Source organism: Salmo trutta, chromosome 20, assembly GCF_901001165.1.
Source record: "Salmo trutta chromosome 20, fSalTru1.1, whole genome shotgun sequence".
NCBI classification, from domain to species: Eukaryota; Metazoa; Chordata; class Actinopteri; order Salmoniformes; family Salmonidae; genus Salmo; species Salmo trutta.
In genome coordinates, this window is record NC_042976.1 from 46,752,856 (window position 1) to 46,773,950 (window position 21,095).

Below are 21,095 nucleotides of genomic sequence, written 5' to 3' on the forward strand. Positions count from 1 at the left end.
ATAATTTATGTCCAAATACCTCTTTGTTGTTTGCGCGTTCAGTAAGCTACTCCAAATGTAGGAAGCGTGCCGAAAATTTCACGACAAAAAGTCAAAAAAAGTTCTATTTACATTCATAGAAACATGTCAAACATTGTATAGCATCAATCTTTAGGGCATTTTTAACATAAAATTTCAATAATATTCCAACTGGACAATTCCAATGTCTTGAAAAATGTTATGGAACACAGCTACCTCATCACATGAATGCGCGCCACTGAACTCATGTCATTTTCGGAGTCACCAACTTCCCGGCCTTCTTGTTCGATCTCTGTTCACTACAAAAGCCTGAAACAAGGTTCTAAAGACTGTTAACATCTAGTGGAAGCCTTAGCAAGTCCAACATGAACCCTAAGTCACTGTGTGTTAGATAGGCAATGACTTGAAAAGACTACAAGCATCAGATTTCCCACTTCCTGGTTGGATGTTTCTCAGGTTTTTGCCTGCCATATGAGTTCTGTTATACTCACAGACATCATTCAAACAGTTTTAGAAACTTCACAGTGTTTTCTATCCAAATCTAATACTATGCAAATATTTGACTCTGGGCCCGAGTATTAGGCAGTTTACTCTGGGCACGCTTTTCATCCAAAAGTGAAAATACTGCCCCCTATACCTAAAAAGGTTTTAACTGACTTGCCTAGTTAAATAAAGGTTAAATATACATATGAAAAAAAGTGATAGTGCCTGAGAAGCTAGTGTTTGGAGGATATATTGGCATGGGTATTGTTAGGCCTGAGACAAGGTCAAACAAGATACCACAACCCAGTTGTTTGTTCTAAATGTTCCATTGCCATACCTTGCTTGCTAGCCAACTATGGCTAACTTACAGTCACGTCAAAAAGTGCAGCCAGAATAACAACAAATTAGCTGCAAGTGCATTTGTTTAAGCTGTTTTCTAGTGACATTTATTTGGCTACATGCATAACAATGAGCTAATGAGGCGCGATTTCTCCTGGCATAGAAAATGTGCCCATTCTTCAGGACACTGTTGTTCAGAGGAGTTAGCCAACCATACAGCTAACACAATCACTTCAAACTAAAGCTGGAAAGATTGCAAACTAGGTGCACTTCATTTTACCTTTTTTTTAATTGGCATTTCTTTGTATATGTATCCAGAAAAATTATTCTAGACGATTTCGACTGGCTGAGAAACACTGCTGTTTCTGTATGATATGTTAGATTAAAGAATAAAGACAGACACAAATGTCAAGTTCAATAGCCATGTTCAAGCATTGTACAAGTCTCTACATACGGGGTCTGGGGAACAGCCCAAATAGTTGATTCCCTATCAACTGGACTCTGTAACATCCTTTTCAAAAGAAAGTGCAAACATAACAACACAACATTAAGTTCTTAACAGTCAAGTCGTAACAAATGAAATTGTCCGTTACGCCAACCATGACACAGGGCTCAAGTAGCTTGTTAGCACTGGGGATGGTAGTCTTCAGACATCTGGACAGAAGGCGTTGCGCTGGGCTGCTGTCCATGTTTTCGGTCAGTGTGTTACTAGACTGTAAAATGGCTTTCCAGGGGTCGTTGCTGCCTTGCGTAACATACTTTTTGCAATCTTGACAGCTGACTCTGCCTTACCATTTGCCTTTGGGTGCCTTGGAGAGGAGGTCACGTGGTCAAACTCCCATTCTGAGGCGAAACGCTTGAACTGTGCAGTGAATTGTGGGCCATTGTCTGTGATGACCTTGTCAGGCTGGCCTTGCCTTTCAAACTGCGCCTTGCAGTGCTTTATAACCATCTCTGCAGACTGGTGAGGGAGCAGTTCAATTTCCCAAAATTCAGAGTAGTGATCAACAATTAGAAGATAGTCCTTTTGTCCGTTGCTGAATAAATCCATGCTGACGATTTACCAGGCCCTTGTGGGCAGTTTGTGTGACATCATGGTTTCCTTTTGCTGTTCATGAGCGTACTCGATGCATGTGGTACAGCTGCTGACAAAGTCTTTAATTTCAGTTTGCATGTTTGCCCAGTATATTGTTTCACGTGCCTGGCGGTAGCATGCGTCACCTCCAACGTGACTGGAGTGTATGCGGGTAAGCATCTCTGGATGTAGTGATTTGGGGATAATGACCTTCTGACCTCTGAACAAGGTGCCATTTTGCACACTGATCTCATCTCGAAAGGTTCAGTATTCTCTCACTGTAAAAGGTGTCTCCTCTTTCAGGTACGGCCAACCTGTGAGAACCATGGACTTCAGTAACTGTAGGTGTTCGTCCTTGTCAGTGTGTTGCCTAATCTGGGCTAGGCGGTGATCTGTGACGTTTAAGTAGTCTGCCTTGATCTGTTGAACATCTTGCTGTTCCTGCTGTAGTGAACATATGGCATGCCGCTGATATATAGTGCCTCTGCCTGCACATTGTGCTGTTGCCCTGCTCAGTGTGTTGCTGATGTACATCTTTGGTCCTGGCTTGTAGACAACCTTCAGGCTGTTGTTTTGGTGAAGAGTTCTCGACCATGTAAGTAGTAGCTTTGTAACATTGTAGTAGCACAACACTGGCATGGATGAAGCCAGAGATTTCATCTCCTGCAACGCAGCCTCGTATTTAGGTAGCCAGTGCCATGGAGTGTCTTTGTCCAGCAGCCGGCGCAGAGGCTCACAGACTGCTGATAGGTGTGCCATGAACTTTGCAAGATAGTTTGTAAAGTCGATGAGATGCTGCACTCCTTTGGCATCAGACTGGTTTGGCATGTTGAGGATCGCTCTGACTTGTGGCCATGGAAGTGGATGTCTTTCAACTTGAATTACAGTTTCTTCAGGCCAAGGTGCAGCTTAACTGATCGGCAACGCTCCATCAGTGCCAGGAGTTTCACATTGTGGTCGCGTTCTGCTTCTTCGTTTCTGTCAACACAGCCTACGATCAGGACATCATCAGCGATGGGTTCAATGCCCTTGAGCCCATCCAGTAACTCGTGCTGCTTGCGTTGGTATACTTCAGGCACCACGGAGACACCAAATGGGAGCTTGAGCCAGTGTTTCCAACCCCAGGGGTCCAGGAGGTAGTCATGAAGCTGCTTTCTTCGTCCAGCTTGAACTGCAGGAATGCATCTCTGGCGTCCAACAAGGTGAAAATCCTGGCCTTGGGAAGCTTGTAGAGAACATCCTCCAGTGTCGGCATGATGCAGTGGGAGCGTTTCAGTGCTTGGTTCAGGTGCTTTGGGTTGATGCAGTCCCTCAGCTTCTCTGGCCTTTGCACTATGACCATATTGCTGATCCCGTCAGTTGGTTCAGTCACAGATGTTGTGGCCATCGGCCTCATACTTGTCCAGCTGGGCCTTCACAGCCACTTTATTGCAATGGGCACATTGCGAGGAGCACACTGGACTGGAGTGACGCTCTCATCCAATTCAAAGTGTACCTCCCCAGGTACATCATCATATCTGCTGAGTAGTTGTTCTTTGGACAGGGGTCCTTGCTGGACATGCTCCACGATGTGCAGGTCACTTGGTACGGTGAACTGCATCAGTCTCAGGCGTTCGCATGCAGAGCCTGAGAGGAGAGGATGTTTGCTGATTTTCACAATCTCAAACTCCAGCTTGTGTTTGTGTCCCCAAATAACCCATAGAGCTCATTAGCTCTCCTGAGTACAGCTTTAGTCTAGTATCGTTAGGTAAGAGATGTGTCTCAGGTGCCAGATTGATTTTGAATTTGTAGCTCATAACGTTGCACGTAGCAACATAATCCAGTTGACTTTGTTGCAGTTTGTTGTGTAATCGTAGTGTCACAAACCATTTCTTCCCTCGAGTGTACAGCCCCAATGGATTCATGCATTAAATGTTACTTTCACTGTCCTGCTCCGAACACTGAGCGATATCATCAACTCACCTCTTATTTTGCTTTTGAGACACACCTTTGCAAAATGATTATTAGTTCCACAAGCTCTGCATTGTTTTCCACAGGCAGTGCTCTTTCCCTCTTGCGTGTGCATTTCCACAGTATTTGCATGCTATGGGGCTGTCTGTTTTCACCGTTCATGGTGAATTACTCTGCCTTGATAGTTTTTTTCTGAACAGTATCAGCGCCTGTGCTTGGTGTTTCGATTTCCATTGCTCTCATTCTCATGTCAGTGACTTCGGCAGTGCGGCATATTTTAATGGCAGTTACTAATGTTTAGCCTCTCTCTCTTAGTAGACGCCGGTGTGTCCTCATTTGCAATTCCCAGTACTATTTTGCCACAAATCAGTTCATCTTTAAATCCCCCATATTCACAAGTAGCGGATCTTTCTCTCAAAAGGGTTACAAAATTGTGTACTGACTCACCTTTGCTGCTTCCAAAAACGAACCGCTCGTAAATTACATTCCTGGCGGGTTTTAAGTCATTCTCCAATGCATCCAGTATGTCTTTTGCATCACCCTGTTGTCGTGCTGTGAGGGTGAGATTGTGCCAGTAAATGTGCCTGCATTCGCTGCCCATTAAGCACCTCAGAGTTGCCACTTCGACCTCGTTGGGTTTTTCATGTAGACCAGTCGCCGGCGCATAGTCCTCGAATTCATCCCTGAAGTTGTCCCAGTTAGTTTACCAGTCCCCTGTGAGAACCATGGGTTTTGGTGGCGGAAGGTTCGCTGCCATAGTGATGGAATAGGTCTCTTTGCCTTCAGCCATCGAGGTAGGTAGTGATGCTAGCTAGCCAGCTAACAACAAGTTGATCAGTGGTGTGACTAACGTTAGCAGTAGGAAACGACGTGATGGCATTTGGAATGTAACTGTGCCTATACTGTACTTAGCTACAAAAATAACAAATGTGTGGTTTCCGAGCCACTTTTGATAGTGTTTCTGTATGATATGTTAGATTAAAGACAGACACAAATCTCAAGTTCAATAGCCATGTTCAAGCATTGTACAAGTCCCGACATACGGGGTCCAGGGAACAGCTCAGCTAGTTGATTAGCTATCAACGATGCTCCGAAACAACTGCCTGCCTGTCCCGTCCCGACACATTCATTGCTATGGGACAGCTGGAGATAGAATTTGAATATTTAAACAATGTTGCAAAAGTCGAAGAGACAAACAGTAAGGTTAATACAAATCTCTGCTGTTGAAAACTAAACGTTAGTCTAAAAGAAATGTGAGAATGTCTAGATGCTTTTATAGTGGAGATAAAGATTATAAATTGCTTGGCTGGGCTGATGAGACAGTGGATTGTGCAGTCAGATGGAACAGCGTAAATAGGCATTTTAACGTCATAGATTTAGCGGGTGATAACTTGTGGAATAAGACCCCTTCTGAAATGTGGTTTTAATTCATCAGCATTCAGGATTAGACCCACCCATTGTATAATGCATCATAAGGTAAGAGCTGGAATTTGTTCTGGATGCTCGAAATGCAACATATTTGTCTCGTGTGTTGATCTAGCAAATTAGCTGGCTAGCATGTGTACACACTGTAATGCGCAGCCGATGCACTACTTGCATGTGCATTGGCCAGGTTTAGATTCAACATAGCTAACTGTTTCTTAGCAAGACAAAACGTTTTATCAGCAAAAGAGGCTGGTCTTGGTTGAGGAAATGTAGGCTAGCTAGGAGCTGTTTGTGCTGAAACTGACATCTAGCTGCATATGAAGCTAGCTAGCCAGTTTGACTGTATCATGCCAGAGTAGCTAGATGAGCAATGCCCATTGCATGTTTTATAAGTTAGCAGCGTGGCAGTTTCTCAAAGTTCGGTGTTGATTATGAACTTTACTTAGCTAGCTAGTTAGCTAGCTATGCTTTATGGAAGAATGTAGCTAGCTAGGATATATTGTCAACATTGAGTTGTTGTTGCAGGATCTATAACGTTACAGCTATGTTACAGTCTTGTTGGCAGGTAGCTATGTTAGTTGGTTAGCTAACTGTCTATAATAACAGCCAAGGAAGATTGCTAGCTTATTAGTTTGTGCTCTGATTTATACACAGATGACTTCAGCCATATGAAAAACCTTCCAAAGAAAAATATAACTAACTAGCTAGCTTCCTTCGCTTGTAGCTTCCTTCTCATCCAACTGGTGTTAGCTAGCTGGCCAGCTACAGCTGCTAGCCTGCTACTAACTGGCTGGTGCTGTTGCACAGTAACCGAGTTGTTTGTCCCGGTTAGATAGAACTCAAATTCAGAATCGGCTGAAAAGATGTTAGCATTGTCAGAAATGCTACAAAAAGGTAGCATCAAAAAGGTAGCACATCGTTGATTCTCAATTGGCATGTGAGAGCGATAAATTATAAATGTAAATCAAAACTTTTGACCCTACAAACTTATTCAGTCCAAAAGGTGGCAAGTCTAATGGTCACTTAATGGATGCTGTAGTCTCGTTCTTATCCGATGCTTAGATATTGAGATAACAATTTCCCTATGCTAACAACCCTGTTAAAAATCTGGTATGTGGTTCTCGTTAATGGCTGCAAGGCTCATGACGAGAGGCGGGGAGTATGTTGTGTTTCTCCTATCAAGGTGATTTGCAAATTTTCATCTACATTGGCGTCATATTGAGTTAGATATGATGGTAGGGAAATTTAAAGTTAACATTAAGCTTCAACCAATCTGATAATTTAGGCTATGAGGAAAAGGGCAAGCGTTATTAGCCTAGTACATAGTAGATCAGAAATGGGTCATGACAAAGCCGTAATTACTGACGGTAATAGTCATAACATTTGGTACAATTATATTATTATTTATGCGGTCCTTTCCACTGGCAAGGCCTACTGAAAATGACCACCTCACATCTGACCAACCTAAACAAAAACCCCAAAGGTTAATTTAAAGGGGCAATCTGCTGTTCAAACAATAACAAAGCAGACACCCCACCACTGTTTTGGTAAACTACTGACCATCCATTATATCAAAATTATAGTTTAAACCATGTTTTGAGGCAATACAGTGTTTGTTTACAATTACATTGTTTATCAATTTTGGAGTAAAACAAGCTTAGATTGGGGCTCTGGTGGGGTAGGACAGTTGAACTAACCTCATGGAGGCATTTCTAAAAGTTATATTCTTCAAGAATAAATGGGTATATATCATTAACTGAAAAGTCCAAAAATGGATGTAACAATCACAGAATTGTAATTGTAAAGATCGAAAACCAATGTGCCTCCAAAACCAATGAGTCACGTGTAACACAACCTTTAGTGTGTTCCAGACAATGTCAGCTCTGTAATAGTATGTATGAGCTAATTGCAGTAAAATGTTGGTTCATTGACTCACTCAACAATCTTTCCCAGTCACAGATATTTCCCTTATACCTGTATGCAACTTCAAATTATGCAATGATTTAATCTTGTTGGATAGGAACCAAATGAATCTCTGGAAGTATCTACCAAACATGTACAGTCTAACTACAAATGTGCGAGACATACATTTTAATGTCAATTTTGTATATTTTTTCTGTCTGCGTTGCCAAGATCAGGTGCCTGACAATATAGACTATAACCTGGGTCACCACTTCCATCTAGTGGTGAACACCATCGGTTACTAGACCATCAGGGCTCCATGACATGTGACATGTTTGGTTTCCTCTTGTATTAGCATTATGTCTGTGTGTTTGTCACTGTTATGGATATTCTGTGTATTGGCAATATACATAAAAAAGGATAGGACAAATAGTTTACTATTCTTAAAAATGCGGTGTGAAAACGCACCATACTACTGGTTATTAAACGCAGTCTTATGTAGGGGCATTATATAACAGGTTGCCTCATATAGCATTAGCAATTATCTTTTTGCTCTATTATCCCCTGCAGAGGGCGCGCTCAGTCCAAGAGCATGAACCTTTGACATGCAATTATGAATGACCTGGAATTTACCTTTTTATGTCCCATGTCCACAACAAATTCAAGGAAACGTACAGTATTATACTGAGCCATGAGTGCATGGAACTCCCTTCCATCTTATATAGCGCAAGTGAATAGCAAACCTGGTTTCAAAAAGCAAATAAAGCCACACCTCATGGCACAACGCCTCTCCCCCATGTGACCTACTTGTTATGTGTATGTACTGACATGTACGAGTAACTAATAGATGCACACACACTAGATGTTCATGTTTTTAAATGCATGTAAATTGTAAAGTCTTTTGTCTATAATGTCTTTTTCGTTATCTGTCGGATCCGAGTAAGACTAGCTGTCGCCATTGATGTCGACTAATGGGGATCCAATTTTTTTTTTAAATGCCTTAGTTGATAAATGCCTTAGTTGATAAGTGCCATGTGTATCTGCACAAGGTTACAATGCCATCATTTTAAAGCTTGTGGATTATGGATCCATAGAGATGGTTCATAATCATAACACCAAGACCTTTCTAAAAAAGCATTATACCTAGCTTGAAATCAGCTAATTTATCATTTTTTTTAATGCACGGACTCTGCATTTAAAATACAATAGGCGATATCGATCAAAGAGATTGTGAAAGCTCAGTGGCTACAATAAGATACTAATCTTATTTCACAAAATAAAGGAAGATCCTTGATTTTCGAGAGTTCACTGAATTAGTTGGATCTGCTGGAATTCAGGACAAGTGACCTAGATCAGGAGTGTCACGCTAGGATGTTAAAGGGCTGTACGAGTGCTGCTGTACTGTGGTTTGTTTGTTGCTTAATTACATTACCAAGTCAAATGATTCACCCACTGCTGGGATTTATTGTGAGGACAACCATGATAGGCCCTCATATGCTCAGATAAATAAGACATCTACTGTATGGTGACCAGGGTAGAACATAACATTGTAGCCAATGGTCATAGTGGATTAATACACACCAAATGATCCAATATATAAAACAAAAATGAATTGATTAACACTGTGTGTTAAATCAACACTGAACGTGTGGAGTCTGTAGACCCATATACACACCGGAACAGTGTTAAATTAACACACTGCTTAGTGTAAAGCCTAATTCAAATATTTCCCAGAGTGCCTTTCGAGTAAATTGTAGAGTTTACCACCCATGACTGTATTTGTTAGTAACAGAGATATCATTGTTGCATCCATCCATTTTAGGGTCCTTTGGACTTCACCAAGTGAGATGCTAACTGAATATGTAAAAATAAAAAAATAAAAAGACATTTAACACAGTACTGCAATGTTGAGACAGGCAGCCCAATTCTGATATTTTTTCAGTAATTGGTATTTTGACCAATCACATCAGATCTTTTCACATCAGATCTTTTTCAGCGCTGATCTGATTGGTCAAAAAACAAATTAGTGAAAAAAATATCAGAATTTGGCTGCCTGAGTAAACACAGCCTATCATACGTAATTCATAATTTGAGGGCCTAGTTTTACCCTAATAAAGGGGCCTGAAACTCATACACATCACTTTGAACCAAAACCACACCCATTATTATCATATTTCCATGCATGCTCTATTGCAGGTTGATTTTTTGAATTGTTTGTTTCAATATCCCTGTTTGTGCATGTACATTGATTGATTTATTGAGTAATGAATTATTCTTAATTACTACTAAGAATAATGAATTACTACTATTTAATTATAATTAATTACTACTCAAATATAAATTACAAAAAATGTCTAAAGTAATCCAATATGTTACTTGGACTTATTGCACCCATTACTGAAATGCTTGTTCCAGTTTAGATGCTTTAGATAGTCCCATAGCATAGTCTTCCCAACCCTGGCAGTCATTCTAAATAAAGGTTGTGGGTGAATTTTTTTGGGGAAATACCTACACTGGCTGGATTCCAATAGGAATTACACATCACCTTTCAAACCTGCATAAAGCGACTTGCAGGCCTGATGTGGCCTGTAAACCATGAGTTTCAGTCCATTGTATTACACTCAGAATAAAAGGTTTAGATAAAAGGGGTACAAACACATTTCACTTTAGTGGTACCCTGTAAGGTCATCCTTTGTAACTTTAGCTATTACTGCATAATTGTATCCCAGTTCATATCTCAACCACATCAGGCCTGCAAGTAGGGTTGCAAAATCCAGTGACTTTCCCAAAATGCCCAGATTTTCTAAAAATGCTGGTTGAAGGATTTCAGATTTCCTGCTTCAGTTTCCAGGAAAATTCCAACCAGGATTTGTGGAAAACCTGAGAATTTGGGGAAATCAAACCAACTTTTATTTGTCACATGCGCCAAATACAACAGGTGTAGTAGACCTTACAGTGAAATGCTTACTTACAAGCCCTTAACCAACAATGCTTTAAGAAGTTAAGAAAAAAAAGTGTTAAGTTAAAAATGGAAAATTAAAGTAACAAATAATTAAACAGCAACAGTAAAATAACAATAGCGAGGCTATATACAGCAGGTACCAGTACAGAGTCAATGTGCGGGGGCACCGGTTAGTCGAGGTAATTGAGGTAATATATACATGTAGGTTGAGTTAAAGTGACTATGCATAGATAATAAACACAGATTAGCAGCAGCGTAAAAGAGGGGTCTGGGTAGCCCTTTGATTAGCTGTTCAGGAATCTTATGGCTTGGGGGTAGAAGCTGTTATTAAGAAGCCTTTTGGACCTAGACTTGGTGCTCCGGTACCGCTTGCCGTGCGGTAGCAGATAAAACAGTCCATGACTAGTGTGGCTGGAGTCTTTTTAGGGCCTTCCTCTGACACCGCCTGGTAAAAAAGTTACCCGAATTTTGCAACTCTGCCTGCAAATCACATTATAATGGCTTGCTAACTGATGTGTAATTCCTATTGGAATCCATCCAGAGTTAGGATATGCAACAGCTGGAATTTTTATTCACCTGCAACCTGCATTCAGAATGAGTGCCAGGGTTAGGAACATTGTGAGGAGACTACCAAAGGCATTTAAACTGGAACAAACAATTCAGTAACGGGTGAAAAAACCCCGGATTGGATTAGTTTAGAAAACTGTATGCTATTCATCTTTGTGTAGCATTAGAAAAACCCATAGAGTCAATTGATGCAGTAGTGTGTCAGTCTAATTAACATAATACAATAATCCCCATCAAAATCAGTCTGATTAAGCTAGAGATGGTTTTTATTTAATTTAATTTTTCATATCGACCGCATACACTGATGTCGGCCTTCCGCATCTGCTGTGGTAGGTTTGTCAGACCAGGAGACATCCCAAAAATCGGTCTTCCCTCTAATGTACCCTGCACACACAACCCATGTGGAATTCCGGGTCTCTGGCAGCAGTTGGAACCGGCAATCTGCGGTCAAGAACACAAAGTTCAGCTAAGCCTATGCTGCCCTTCAGTCCCTTTACTTATTGTCCCTGATGGAGACATGGATCACCCCAGAGAACACTGCTACTCCAGCTGCTCTCTCTTCATCTGACTATGTTTTCTCTCATAGTCCGAAAGCATCTGGTTGTCGCGCTGGTGGCATGGGTCTACTCATTTCTCATTAGTGGAGATTTTCTCTTTTCTCCATCTCTCACCTGTCCATCGCCGCATTTGAATTCTATGCTGTCACTGTCACTTGTCCACTCAAGCTTAACATTATTGTCATCTATCATCCACCAGGTGCCCTTGGAGAGTTCCTCAATGAGCTTGACACCTTGATAAGCGCATTTCCTGACGATGGCTCACCGCTCTTCATACTTGACGACTTCAACCTCCCGACGTCTGCCTTCGATTAATTTTTTTCCAACTCTCTCTTCCCCTCCTTGCCTCTTTTGACCTTACCCTTTCCCAATCCCCTTCAACTCACAAGGCAGGCCATATGCTTGACCTCATCTTTACTAGAGGCTGCTCGCATACTAAACTCACTGTAACCCCCATCCAGGTCTCTGATCACTACTTTGTTTCCTTTTCGGTCTCCCTTTCCTCCAACCCTAACCACTCAGCTCCTACCCAGATAAATGCGACGTCGCAATCTTCGCTCTCTTTCCCACTACTCTCTCCTCTTCTATCCTATCATCTCTCCCTTCTGTTAAATCCTTCTCCCTCCGGTCTCCTGATTCTGCCTCTTCGACCCTACACTCCTCCCTTTCCACATCCTATGACTCGCACTGTCCCCTTTCCTGCCGGCCGGCTCGGCCCTCCCCTCCTGCTCCGTGGCTAGTTGACTCATTGCGAGCTTACAGAACAGGACTGCGGGCAGCTGAGCGAAACTAAACTTCCGGAAGACCTATCAACCTTTCACTCCCTCCTCTCTACTTTCTCTTCCTCTGTATCTGATGGTAAAGCCACTTTCTACCTCTCTATATTTCAAGCTTCTACCTCTAACCCTAGGAAACTCTGTGCCACCATCTCCCTCCTTAAAAGTGGATAGCCCCCTTTTTTTCAATTTGCACCTAAATGACATACCCAAATCTAACTGCCTGTTGCTCAGACCCTGAAGCAAGGATATGCATATTCTTGGTACCATTTGAAAGGAAACACTTTGAAGTCTGTGGAAATGTGAAGTGAATGTAGGAGAATATAACACAATACATCTGGTAGAATAAAATACAAAGAAAAAAACAACCAGTGTTTTTTTTACCCCCCATTTTGAAATGCAAGAGAAAGGTCTCTGTTATAGCCATCACTCCGGTTGTAATGCCGATAGTGTCCACAAGATGGCAGCAGTGTATGTGTAAAGTTTCAGATGGATTACTTAGTGTGAAGTCCCCATGTACATTTGGGCAAATTATGAAGGAGACATTCACATTCATATTCCATTTTTCTGCAAGAATATCGTCAAATCTGTATACTTGGACTTTGATGTAGCTTTCCAAGTATTAGTAGCCATATTATAAGTTCAACATTTGCAAAACAACCAGTTTTCATAACTTCATAACTCTGAATATCCTTATAATTTTTGTCCAAAATGAAAATGCATGCTGTCGTACAAGGTTAGAAGCTACATTTTATGACATATACATGGTTCCAGGTACTCCCGTAAAGCCCGGCTCATTGGCTATCTAGCTAGCTTTATTTGACCCCGATTGGTGCTTATTTGACAAAGATACAGTCGTTCAAGAGATGGCCAGCCGCGTCATCGGCGTGCCATGAAGGTGTCGCTCTCTGACCAAATATGGTGTCCTATAGGATATACTACACCCCTAATGAAATAGTGAAGTCTTGTTCCTTCTAGGATCTCTGAGGAATAGATACGAATGTGATTTTACTCGTTGAAACAACATTTAGGGTGAGATTTTCACAGATTTCTTTCTTTGCAAATTGAACAAGTGGAAATACAAAATCAATCATGCATGCTATATGGACATATCTAACAAAATGACACTTCATGTTATCTCTGGGACCCTTTGGATGATAAATCAGAGCAAGATTTCAGAATGTAAGTACACATTTCACCTTCAGAGGGGAATTTATCAAACCTATAGCATTGAAAAAAGTGTTTTGTTGTTAGGAGCTCTCCTCAAACAATAGCATGGCATTTTTTGAAGTAATAGCTACTGTAAATTGGACAGTGTAGTTATATTAACAAGAATTTAAGCTTTCAGCCGATATAAGACACTTCTATGTACCGACATTTGTTGTTACTCTAAAATCTGCAATCTTGATATATCGTGCTGCATGACTTACAACTGTCCCGTTGACGGAACACCGATCCTTAAGATGATTTATTTTTAATCCTCCCTCTCACGGACAATTTTGTCAACCATTTTGAAAAAAAAGGTTGATTGCATCCTCTACTCATTAACTCAGTCTATTGAGTCCATTGGTCTCACTCACAAAGAACTACCCTATGCCTTGACATCTTTCTCTCCTCTTTCTCTAGATGACATCCTGCGACTAGTGAGGTCTGGCCGCCCGACAACCTGCCAGCTCAACTTCATCCCCTTCTCCCTTCTCCAGATCATCTCTGGAGACCTTCTCTCATTCCTCACTTCACTCAACAACTCATCCCTGACCACTGGTTGCATCCCCTCTGACTTCAAAATGGCCCGAGTTGCTCCCCTCCTCAAGAAATAAACACTCGACTCATCTGACATCAAAAAATATTGACCTATATCCCTTCTTTCCAAAACACTTGAGTGTGCTGTCTCTGATCAACTTTCTCGTCATCTCGCTCAGAAAGATCTTCTTCACCCTAACCACTCAGGCTTCAAGACAGGTCACTCAACAGAGACTGCTCTTCTGTGTCACGAAGGCTCTCTGCACTGCCAAAGCTCTCTCCTCTGTTCTCATCCTCCTAGATCTATCTGCTACCTTTGACACCGTGAACCATCAGATCATCCTTGCCACTCTCTCAGGGCTGGGCGTCTCAGGCTATGCACACTCTTGGATTGCATCCTAACTGGCAGGACGATCCTACCAGGCGTCGTGGAGAGGGTCTGTGTCTGCACTACTGGTGTCCCCAAGGGCTCAGTTCTAGGCCCTCTCCTCTTCTCTCTATACACCAAGTCACTCGGCTCCGTCATATCCTCACATGGTCTCTCCTATCATTGCTATATGGATGACACTCAATTACTTTTCTCCTTTCCCCCTTCTGACACCCAGGTGGCAACACGCATCTCTGCATGCCTGGTAGATATCTCAACTTGGATATCGGCCCCTCTATACACCAAGTCACTCGGCTCTGTCATATCCTCACATGGTCTCTCCTATCATTGCTATATGGATGACACTCAATTACTTTTCTCCTTTCCCCCTTCTGACACCCAGGTGGCAACACGCATCTCTGCATGCCTGGTAGATATCTCAACTTGGATATCGGCCCACCACCTCAAGCTCAACAAAACTGAACTGCTCTTTCTCCCGGGGAAGTCCTGCCCGCTTAAAGACTTCTCCATCAAGGTTGACAACTCCACAGTGTCACCCTCCCAAAGTACAAAGAACCTTGACGTGACCCTGGACAACACCCTGTCGTTCTCTGCAAACATCAAAGCAGTGACTCACTCCTGCAGGTTCATGCTCTGCAACATCCGTAGAGTATGACCTTACCTCACACAAGAGGCGGCGCAGGTCCTAATTCAGGCACTTGTCCTCTCCCGTCTGGACTACCGCAACTCGCTGTTGGCTGGGCTCCTCGCTTTGCCATCAAACCCCTGCAACTTATCCAGAACGTTGCAGGCTGCCTGGTTTTCAACCTTCCAAAGTTCTCATGTCACCCAGCTCCTCCACACACTCCACTGGCTACAAGACCATGGTGCTTACCTACGGAACATAAAGTGGAACAGCCCCTACCTACCTTCTAGGCTATGCTAAAAAAAAACTACACCCCAACCTGAGCACTCCGTTCTGAATGAATCTGTTACACAATGTGTTTCTTTGGGAAAATAAAACGATGGCCAAATTCAATGTTTCATCAAATTATAAATATTTTTCTATAAATATATTATATAAAATTGATACCTAAAGAGGTCCTACATTTCAGAAATCAAGTGGCCCTGGGGGTTTTAATTAAGCAATGCACAAACATAGATATTGAAATACATATGGTATTGTGTTAACGTTTTTAATTTACAGGGCCTTCGGAACGTATTCAGACCCCTTGAATTTTTCCACATTCTAAAATTTCCACATTCAAATTTTTTTCCACATTCTAAAATTGATTAAAAAAAGCAAAAACGGGTTTTTAAGACATATTCAGACCCTCCGGCAGCGATTACAACCTTTCTTTTTTAAATTTCACCCCTTTTTTCTCCCCAATTTCGTGGTATCCAATTGGTAGTAGTTACAGTCTTGTTTCATCGCTGCAACTCGGACTCGGGAGAGGCGAAGGTCGAGAGCGTCCTCCGAAACACAACCCAACCAAGCAGCACTGCTTCTTGACACAATGCACATCCAACCCGGAAGCCAGCCGCTTGTGTAAGACGAAACACAGGACACCTGGTCAGCGTGCACTGCGCCCAGCCCGACACAGGAGTCGCTAGTCCGCGATGACACAAGGATATCCCTGTCGGCCAAACCCTCCCTAACCGAGACGACGCTGGGCCAATGGGGCGCTGCCCCATGGGCCTCCCGGTCGCGACCGGCTGCGACAGAGCCTGGGCTCGAACCCAGAATCTCTGGTGGCACAGCTAGCACTGCGATGCAGTGCCTTAGACCACTGCGCCACCCGGGAGGCCCTAGCGATTACAACCTTGAGTCTTCTTGGGTACGCCGCTAACATCTTAGTACACCTGCATTTCGGGAATTTGTCCCATTCTTCTCTGATGGTCCTTTCAAGCTCTGTCAGGTTGGATGGGGGGCATTGCTGCATGGCATTTTTCAGGTCTCTCTAGATATGTTAGATCGGGTTCAAATCTGGGCTCTAGCTGGGCCACAAGGACATTCAGAGACTTGTCCCGAAGCCACTCCTGCGTTGTCTTGGCTGTGTTCTTAGGGTAGTTGTCCTGTTGGAAGGTGAACCATCGCCCCAGTCTGAGGTCCTGAGCGCTCTGGAGCAGGTTTTCATCAAGGATCCTGATGTACTTTGCTCCGTTCATCTTTGCATCAATTCCGGCAAGTCTCCCATTCCCTGCTGCTGAAAAACATCCCCACAGCATGATGCTGCGACTACCATGCTTCACTGTAGAGATGTGCCAGGTTTCCTCCAAATGTGACGCTTGGCATTCAGGCCAAAGAGTTCAACCTTGGTTTTATCAGACCAGAGAATCTTGTTTCTCATGGTCTGAGAGTCTTGCCTTTTGGCAAACTCCAAGTGGGCTGTCATCTGCCGTGCCTTTTACTGAGGCGTGGCTTCTGTCTGGCCACTCTACCATAAAGGCCTAATTGGTGGAGTGCTGCAGAGATGGTTGTCCTTCTGGAAGGTTCTCCCATCACCACAGAGGAACTCTGGAGCTCTGTCAGAGTGACCATCGGGTTCTTGGTCACCACCCTGACCAAGGCTCTTCTCCCCCGTTTTCTCAGTTTGGCCGGGCGGCCAGCTCTAGGAAGAGTCCATTCAAGAATGATGGAGACCACTGTGTACTTAGGGACCTTTAATGCTGCATAAATGTTTCGGTACCCTTCCCCACATCCGTGCCTCGACATAATCCTGTCCTTTCGCTCTACGGACAATTCCTCCGACCTCATGTCCGACCTTATATAGACAGGTGTGTGCATTTCCAAATCATGTCCAATCAATTGAATGAACCACAGGTGGACTCCAATCAAGTTGTAGAAACATCTCAAGGACGATCAATGGGAACAGAATGCACCTGAGCTCAATTCCGAGTCTCATAGCAAAGGGTCTGAATACTTATGTCAATAAGGTATCTGTTTTTTTGTTTTAATAAATTTGCTACAATTTCTAAAAACCTGTTTTCGCTTTGTCATTATGGTGTATTGTGTGTAGATTGCTGAGGAAATTGTTTTATTTTTATACATTTTACAATTGGCTGTAATGTAACAAAATGTGGAAAAACTTAAGGGGTCTGAATACTTTCCGAAGGCACTGTATTTATTATAACATATTCCCATAGGATCTCAATTGGTGAAGTCCATAGGGCTAAAAATGGATGAATGCAACAACCATGCCTGTCATTAAAAATACAGTCATGGGTGGTAACTCTGGGAAAGGCAAGACACTGGGAAATATTTGAATAAGACTTTAGTAGCATGCTAATTTAACACTGTTGCCATTTGTACAGTCGTGGCCAAAAGTTTTCGAATGACACAAACATTAATTTCCACAAAGTTTGCTGCTTCAGTGTCTTTAGATATTTTTGTCAGATGTTACTATGTAATACCGAAGTATAATTACAAGCATTTCATAAGTCTCAAAAGCTTTTATTGACAATTACATGAATTAAATAAATATTTGCAGTGTTGACCTTTCTTTTTCAAGACCTCCCTGGCATGCTTCAATCCGCCCTGGCATGCTGTCAATTAACTTCTGGGCCACATCCTGACTGACAGCAGCCCATTCTTGCATAATCAATGCTTGGAGTTTGTGGGTTTTTGTTTTGTCCACCCGCCTCTTGAGGATTGACCACAAGTTCTCAATGGGATTAAGGTCTGAGGAGTTTCCTGGCCATGGACCCAAAATATCGATGTTTTGTTCCCCCGAGCCACTTTTCCATCATGCTGGAAAAGGCATTGTTCACCAAACTGTTCCTGGATGGTTGGGAGAAGTTGCTCTCGGAGGATGTGTTGGTACCATTCTTTATTCATGGCTGTGTTCTGAGGCAAAATTGTGAGTGAGCCAACTCCCTTGGCTGAGAAGCAACCCCACACATGAATGGTCTCAAGATGTCACGTCCTGACCAGTATAGGGGTTATTTGTTATTGTAGTTTGGTCAAGACGTGGCAGGGGGTGTTTGTTTTATGTGGTTCAGGGTGTGTTTTGTGTATGTGTTTAGGTAGAGGGGTATTTCATTTATTAGTCCGGGGTTTGTTAGTCATTGTTCTATGTTAGTATATTTCTTAGTTCTATCTAGTCTTTGTATTTCTATGTTTAGTTAATTGGGGTTGGACCTTCAATTGGAGGCAGCTGGTTATTGTTGCCTCTGATTGAGGGTCCTATAATTAGGAGTTTGTTTTTCATTTGTTTTTGTGGGAGATTTTTCTTGTTTAGCTGTTTTGCCTGACAAAACTGTCAAGTTCCTTTTGTTTTGTATACGTTGTATGTGTTTTCCTTCTTCACTCAATAAAAAGAAGATGAGTATACATTTTCCCGCTGCGTCTTGGTGTCTACCCTACAACACCCGTGACACAGGATGCTTTACTGTTGGCATGACACATGACTGTGATGGTAGCGCTCACCTTGTCTTCTCCGGACACACTTTTTTCCGGATGCCCCAAACAATCGGAAAGGGGATTCATCAGAGAAAATGACTTTACCCCAGTCCTCAGCAGTTCAATCCCTGTACCTTTTGCAGAATATCAGTTGGTCCCTGATGTTTTTCATGGAGAGAAGTGGCTTCTTTGCTGCCCTTCTTGACACCAGGCCATCCTCCAAAAGTGCACTCACACCTGCCTGCTGCCATTCCTGAGCAAGCTCTGTACTGGTGGTGCCCCGATCCCGCAGCTGAATCAACTTTAGGAGACGGTCCTGGTGCTTGCTGGACTTTCTTGGGCACCCTGAAGCCTTCTTCACAACAATTGAACCGCTCTCCTTGAAGTTCTTGATGATCCGATAAATGGTTGATTTAGGTGCAATCTTACTGGCAGAAATATCCTTGCCTGTGAAGCCCTTTTTGTGCAAAGCAATGATGACGGCACATGTTTCCTTGCAGGTAACCATGTTTGACAGAGGAAGAACAATGATTCCAAGCACCACCCTCCTTTTGAAGCTTCCAGTCTGTTATTCAAACTCAATCAGCATGACAGAGTGATCTCCAGCCTTGTCCTCGTGAACACTGACACCTGTGTTAACAAGAGAGTCACTGACATGATGTCAGCTGGTCCTTTTGTGGCAGGGCTGAAATGCAGTGGAAATGTTTTTGGGGGATTCAATTAATTTGCATAGCAAAGAGGGACTTTGCAATTAACTGCCATTCATCTGATCACTCTTCATAACATTCTGGAGTATATGCAAATTGTCATCATAAAAACTGAGGCATCAGACTGTGAAAATTGATATATACGACTGTCTATAGAAAATTAATATATACGACTGTATATGGGTCCACAGACTTTCAGTGTTGATTTAACAGTGTTCTTTTTTCATAGATTTTTTACTAGAGAATTTGCTGTGTAGTTCCACATTATTCTCAGAAATTGTTCCCATGACAAGTGAAAATATAAGAGTAAGATTATGTTGAACCTTATGTGTGCAATACTTAAATGTGTGCAAACATGTAAGCCACAGTCCTAAATTGAGCCCATGGTGTGGGAACAACTGAGGATGGGCCTACAGTCACTCCATTACTGGCTTGTCAGCAGCAGCAGTTTTCTGTATGTGTGCTTATATGGAAAGGCTTGGGCCAGAAAAGTGTCATTAAATGTCTTCCTCTGGGTAGGGGGTAAATTGGTATAATTGAGGAAGCTTTCCTCTTCCTCTCACATTGGCCTTGGGACCTTTCCCCTGAGCATTTAAATACATACTTCTTCAGTAAATCACATCCTGCTGCAACCCAGACAACTTGATCACTTGACTTAATTTTTCTTAATACAGTGTACTGTGCCGTTTTATTCCAGAACCCAGAACCAACTATGTTCCCCCACTTCTCAGATTCAGTAGTAGTGCTAACAGACATTACATTTATGTTAACAGTCTCTCACAAGAGACTATGTGCTGTTTGACCCAAAAAAAGGGATTCTTTAGTAGAATTGCGAAACAATTCCCTTCTCAAAGGGGTAAAGCAAGGACGTGCAGTCTGAGTCTACAGTGTCCTCTGCTGGACCAACTGTTCTGAAAACAACTCTAGTAATGTTCTAAAATAAAATAAAGTATAAAAAAAACTGTTGTTTGAAGTCAGCTGAAAATGAACTTAACGACATCTAATAATTTTTGTGTGGGTGTGTAGACAGCATTAAATTTAGCTTGGTTACAATACCGCTACGTCTGTATAAGCAGGGCTAGCCATCTTAGTTCCCAAGCTATTGCTTGCTGCAGCACGCACATATGTCTTGATTACGTAAACAACACCTTGATTACATAAACTATTTGATTTAATGAAATAAAAATGTATGCACTACCATATGCATACATATCTATGTTTCACTGTCTATCATCTTCTTGTTGTACTGTATGCTTATCCAAAACATGTAGACTAATTACCTCTTCCTAAATGCATTTCTCAGTCTCCCTTGCCCACACAGTCGATTGTGTGCCTTGACGGGCCAAGCATGAAAATTTAGCTATGGACATTGACCATCCCCTTGCCCTGAGCCACATCACATCCACTGTTGAGTAAGTGCTCTGTCCTATTCAGGGCTGCTGCTGCGGTGTTGTTGCCACAGTCATCCATTTCTATTGTATGAGACTGCCTATTCATCAGGAAGCAATATATCACATATCGGCTGCTACGCACTTTTAACACATGACTACGTACTTCTCAAAATTCTGTAATCGCCTTTTTGGATGTGTGTGCAGACTTGTTTAGATAGGTGCTACCAGAGCAATATTATGTATGTACACAAATCTGCTCCACCCAAAGTGCACAGCTGGCACAGAAGCACATTCAATTCCACATTGGAGTCCCACACTCAATTTTCAAGCATAATTCAGAATTACCTGGCACATTGAAATGTGAATATACTCCTTGGTATGAATATATCCCTTTGGGAGGGGGATAAAGAATGGATAAAGTGTGAGACTAT

At 42.4% G+C, this 21,095-nt stretch overlaps 1 protein-coding gene across 1 annotated transcript in view; it reads right to left on the reverse strand.

The window, feature by feature from the left end:
- Positions 1-21,095, reverse strand: part of LOC115156184 (nck-associated protein 5-like) — a 77,752-nt gene that overhangs the window by 55,568 nt on the left and 1,089 nt on the right. The gene's annotated exons all lie outside the window — the stretch shown is intronic.